Genomic DNA, 5,834 nt, shown 5'->3' on the forward strand with positions numbered 1-5,834 from the left:
TTATGACTTAGTGACAAGAATGCCAACTAGCTACTCTCCACTTTTCTGATGAGAAGAGCTGGGCAGAGCCACCTGTGGTCACAGGAGGCAGTGCTGAAGGGCTAGGCATCGGGAAAGTGAAAGTGAAAGTTGTTCAGTTATGTCCGACTCTTTGCGACCCCGTGGACTTAACAGTCCGTGGAATTCTCCAGACCAGAATACTGGAGTGGGTAGCTTTTCCCTTCTCCAGGGGATCTTCCCAATCGAGGGATCGAACCCAGGTCTTCCACATTACAGGTGGATTCTTTAGCTGCTGAGCCACAAGGGAAACCAGGAGCTGACCCTCAAATCACCAACCTCTTGATGTCCCATCCCCTCTGCCCTCCAGGACTCTTGGTGTGGACTCGCCCTTCATGGGAGAAGCCCCTTGCTTGCAGGGTTCCTCACTCTGTCCAAGGCGCATTAAGTACAGGGACTGTGAATGAGTGGAGCATTCTGGCTTTTCGCATAAGCTCAGCCAGGAGCCTGCTTTCTGTGGGGTCTTAGTGTCCTTCTGTAAAGGAAATCCAAGTGTACTTAAGGCAACCAGCTGGGACAAAGAACCAACGAAGCATATACACAGTGGGGGGAGGGGGGTGAGAGGTGGGCGGCATTACTCTGTGATGACAGTCCTCCCAGGGCTCTGTCAGGTATCCAGGCCCTGCCCTCTGTTATGCCCACCTCGTGTCCCTGTTGGAAAACTTTAGAAATTTTAGAAAAAGAACGTCCCTGGGACCCTCAGACCTCTGGGCAGATGTCCTCTGGGGGAATCCCACCCATCTACCCAAATGGCAGGGTCCGTTCTATTTCCAGGAACATTCTGCCTTTCTCCAAAGCCCAAGCCATCCTTTGGGCTTTCTGATAAATCCCCAGGTTCTGTCAAATGATTAATTTAGATGGGAGTTCCCCACCCCCATTCTTGGTCTTACTCCTCCATGGGGCCACATGACTGCCTGAGCTGTGCTGATAAATAGCAGTAAACTTTAAGGGCTCAGAGTCAGCAGCCTGAAGCACAGTGGCAAGGAGCGGGTGGGAGGTGTCCAGTGCTCAGGGACGTGGGGGTGAGGGCATTTCCAGGGGAGGTGAACTGCTGGCTTCGAAGTGGGGTGAGATAAAGAGCTCAGCTCTTCCCCATGTTTCTTGGAATGCACACTTCAGGGCTGTTGGCGGTGGGGAGTGGGGGAATAGTTCAGGAGGGTGAGATCCAGGAACTTGACTCAGGCTAGTTTAGGTAGGAAGAGGCACTGCCCTCACAGGTGTTTCTTCAAGAGCTGGCAGGTGGGACAGCACAGCAAGGCTGGGATTTGGTCCCCTACTCGCTGACTTCCAGCCTGCAGCTTCTCCTAACCCCTCTGCAGCCCTCGCATCTGCACCCTCCCCCATGCAGTGGTTCAAGGACGCTGGAGGTAAGGGGTCTTACCAAAAAGACCACTGCCCCCCAACCCACTGGACCAGAGTGCAGTCACCAGGCCAGCCCCAAAGAGCTTACCAGGTCCCCAAAATAGGGCGAGACCCCCAGGGTCTGAAATGGTTCACCAAACCAGCCTGGTCTTCTGGATCCTTGCACAGACCTCGACTCCCATCACAAGCCTGAAACTGACCCAGAACACCATGGTCTGCTTGTAGAGTGAGGTGCTGAGCCCACAGAATGTGGCTTCTATTAGAGGGGACACCCCACCAGAAAATGTCCCACCAGTTGATGGGTGCAACTCCTGTGGCTCCTGCCCCAGCTAAGGTTGGACACCTAAGAGACTGCCAAAGCCTGCTTGGAACTGAGCTCCCTATCAGGTTTTCCTTTCGAGAAAGCAGGTTCCAAAATTTGGGTGGAGGCCTGCTGGGTATACCCTACCCCCTGGGCCCAGGGGCACCAGGTAGGTTGCACGAGGCTGGAGGTGGGCTGCATGGGCCCCCCACTCCTGTTCTCAGCTGTCCTGCTGGATCTCAGACACAGACCTGGCTGAGGGATTCAGCAACACAGTGGTGTCTCTGCAAACCCGAGGCTTCTCAATAGGAACTGGTCTTCCAGGAGGGAGGGAGGCTGGCAGATGCTCCCATCCCCGCCCTGCCCACAAAAGGCCTGGGGAGCGAGGATCCCCGCGCCTGGGGCCCCACTGGGGTCTGGTCAGAAGGTGGCAAGTGTGGGCACGGTGGGGCCCCCCAAATCCTCAAAAATAATCCTCAGTGCTAATTCCCATTTCCCCAGGAAGAGGGCCAGCATCGCTCAGATCCATCCCATTTTCTGCAAAAAGGCTTTTGATTTCACACCCAGTGGACCTTTTCTCCAAGTGGGAGTCCCGCCCTACACACCTCAGGGGCCACCGTGTGGATGGGTTCCTGCCCATGCTGGGGATGGGAGAGGCACCAAGGGAGAGGGGCATGCAGGACCGGACAATAGCTGGGGCTTCAAGAAGGAGGGGACTCAGGGCGTGGAGGGGGCACTGGGGCAGGGGGCTGGGGTAGAATGAGGGAGAGAGAAGTGCAGGAGGGAAGCGAGAAGGGGGGCAGCCCCCTCCAGCCCTCCTGGGCCCACTGATCTAATCATATCAGGTGTGCTCCAGATAAATATTAATAACCTGGTGACAGAGGGAATTTGGGGAAATCTAATTAAAAGGGCACCATGCAAGCTGGCAGCTTTACTAAGGAATCACTCCTGGTGAAACACATGCGCCAGAAGAGGATGCATAGTGAGCTCCCGAGGGCCCTAAGAAGGAGATGAAACCCCTCCGCCCCACACCCAGGGCAGCATGGGCAGGACATGACCTTTGGCAGGGCGGGCGCCTGGCTCCAGTGTCCTCCGAGTGCCCCCACCCACGTGGCCCCAGGCTGTCACTCCCAGGCACCAGCCCCGAGAGCCATCTTGAGGCTAGGGCACCTGGCCGCCCCCTCACTCCAGCGCTTTCACCCTCAGCTCCTCAGCTCCCCCGTCTCTGCATCCAGCTGATGGTCTCGACAAAACCTGAACAAGTACCCCATATCCCCTACCCTCCTCCAAAGGCCAAGAAAAGGCAACCTCGGGCCTCAGAGGGCTCCCTGGGTACCTGGGTTTCCCTGGTGGGGGCACCCGGACCTCTCAGTAACGCAGACCTGACCTCCCCAGCAGGGTCCTAACCCACCACTGAGAGCTGCCTATTCTTACCTCAGACAAAGCCCTCACCCCAGGGCCAGAGGGGCTCCATGCCACGACCCCAGAGCCCGGTCTGCTTGGCAATATCTATCTGCCTGGTGGGTCCCTTGTCATGGGATTCACAAGCTCCCAGGACCCATTTTCTCTGGAAATCAAGATTTATTAGGGCCCCCCGTGTGAGTTAATGGCTCGCTTCGGCCTTCATCAGCTTGGGAGCTGAGATCCCTCCTGGGCTCTGCCATCCGGCAGCCCAGCCCCCACCCTCCCCTGGCCCCTGGCCCTGCCCCTGACAGACAGATGGATGGCCTGTCCCGGCAGGTTGCACAGCTCTTGGACCTGAACAGCAGCATCGCTGGCTCTTTATTCTGTATTTAGGGTAAACAGATCTCTCTTTCCAGGCCCCTCTTTCCCTCTAAGACTGTCTGCAGGAGAAGCCCCTGGGAGGGGTGGGTCACCGCTGACTGTCCGCCTGGCTGGGAGGAGGCCACAGCAGGGAGGCCCAGGAAGAGAAGGAGTTAGTTCATCCAGTACCACTCCAGACAGGGGCTCCATCCTCCCAGCCATGTCCTGTCATCTGGAATACCCCCCATGGTGGAGAACTCACTACCTGTCAGAAGAAGCTACTCTTTGGCCAGGAGCCATGGGACCTCTCTGCGGACTAGGCAGGCCTGAGCGGGAGGCCAGTGAATACCAGGGAGGCGGGTGTTTGGGACACAGACCCTGCAGCCCTTTCCATCCACTATAACACTCAATACTCACCGCACCCAGATGGGGGCAGTGCTGGGTTTACCCTATTGCCTAGAGGAGAAAACAGAGAGGTTAAGTAATTGGCCCAAGGTCACCCAGCCAGTAGACGGCAGAGCCAGGACTGGCACCCAGGCTTTTCTGATTCTCTTTTCCCTGTGCCTGGACAGTCTCTGGCCAAGGGCTTGGGACCATCCTTCTCCAAGGGAGGGGACATCTGAGCACTCAAGTGGGCACCTTGAGTCTCAGTTTACCTGACTTTGAACTGAGCTATTCCTTTTGCCGCTTGTTTTCCCCTCACGCCCACCCAGGGAATGACGGATAGGACGTGTGAGCTGGCATTGCTGCATGACCCCAAGCACGACCTTTTCTGGCCCTCTGTCTGGGGGCAGGATGTTGGTGTGTGATACCCGGCCAGAGAAGGCAAGTCTTCACCCCCTCTAGGGGCTTACCGGCCTCACCCTGCCTCACCCTTTCCCCTGGGACCCCAGCGCCCAGCAGGGAGGAGTCAAGGTCACCCAGACCCAGGCTGCCAGGAGATGCACCCCGGAGCCTGCTCCCGGAGCTCCACACCCCCTATAGGCTGGTGAGAAACGTAGATTGTCCTGCCTGCCCAGCTAGGGGCCCACAGAGTAGAATGACCTGAGTCAGATGCACCCTTGGGCTTGGTTCTAAGGTAGAGGGGGAGGTGAGGGCCGAATGGGGCAGCTCTGGGATGGAAGGAGGAGCTGCCAGTGTCGGAGTGTCCCTTGAGGCAGGGAAGGCTGTCCCTTAAAAAAAGGGGAAGCGAGGCCAGGTGGGAGCTTCTCTTCAGGGGCAGAAATGGAGAAGGGTGGGGCTACAGGGAGTTGATTCTGAAGTAACAGAGGCCCTGCCTCTCCCCCACTGCAGGGTCCAGCCCAGGCCTTCGCTCAAGCGGTGCAGTAGGGAGTGGAGAAGAGTGAGCTTCAGGCTCTGTCCTAGTCTCTCCAGGTTAACAACTCAGCTGCAAAATGGGGCTCTTTATCTGCCTTCCAATGCAGGGGCTGTGGGTTTGACCCCTGGTTGAGGAACTAAGATCCCACATGCCATGGAGCAAGTAAGCCCATGCCCTATAACTTGTTAACTCATGAGCCACAACTAAAGGAGCCTGTGCACCAAAACGAAGACCCAGCACAGCCCAAAAAAATGGAGCTCTTAGTGCCCCCTCCCAGGGAGAAGAGCAGGGACCATGCGTTGAGCATCCGTTGTATACCAGAACCCCGGTCCAGGTAGAGGATGGGTTTTCAGGGAGAAACAGGCTGAGGGAGGGGAGCTGCTTTCCTGAACCCAGAGGGAAGAGCCACGGGCAGATTCGGAACCAGTGGGGTGGGCCCTTCACAGTACCTCCACCCCTTTCCTCCTCCTGCCTGCTTGTTCCCCACTCATAGGGCTGCTTCAGGGGGCCACTGGCCCCTGCCCTCGTAGGACACTGCCAGGTCCGCTGCATCCATAGCGTGGGGCCAGGAAGAAAGAGAAAGAAAGAAAGAAAATCACATAGAGAATGTTCAGGGAGCGTGACAAGCTCCACTGATGGCACAAGGGCCCAGAGAAAGTGATGAGTCTGAGACGGGGTGCTGGAGGGTTGTGATGGAGGGTGCAGCTTCTGCGCTCTGGAAGATGCCTGCATCCCTCCCACAAAGTGGCTCAGCTGCCCGAAGTCATCTCTTCCAGCCATCCGGGAACCGAGGCATGCACACCTGCCTTTAAAGGATCCTGCATCCCGGGTACCAGGAAGTATTAATACCAGGGTTTCAGGATCAGAACACAGGAAAGGTGATTGCGTCCCCTGGTCATGTCATTCTGCAGGGTTCTCACCATGACCAGACATGAAAATCACATGGGGACTTAAAACCAAGGGGGCCTGGACCCCTCCCAGCTGTGCAGAGAGATGGGGGAAGCCCTATCTGTTTGTTTGAGGGGCTTCCGT

Source organism: Capra hircus, chromosome 19 (genome assembly GCF_001704415.2).
Source record: "Capra hircus breed San Clemente chromosome 19, ASM170441v1, whole genome shotgun sequence".
Lineage (NCBI taxonomy): Eukaryota > Metazoa > Chordata > Mammalia > Artiodactyla > Bovidae > Capra > Capra hircus.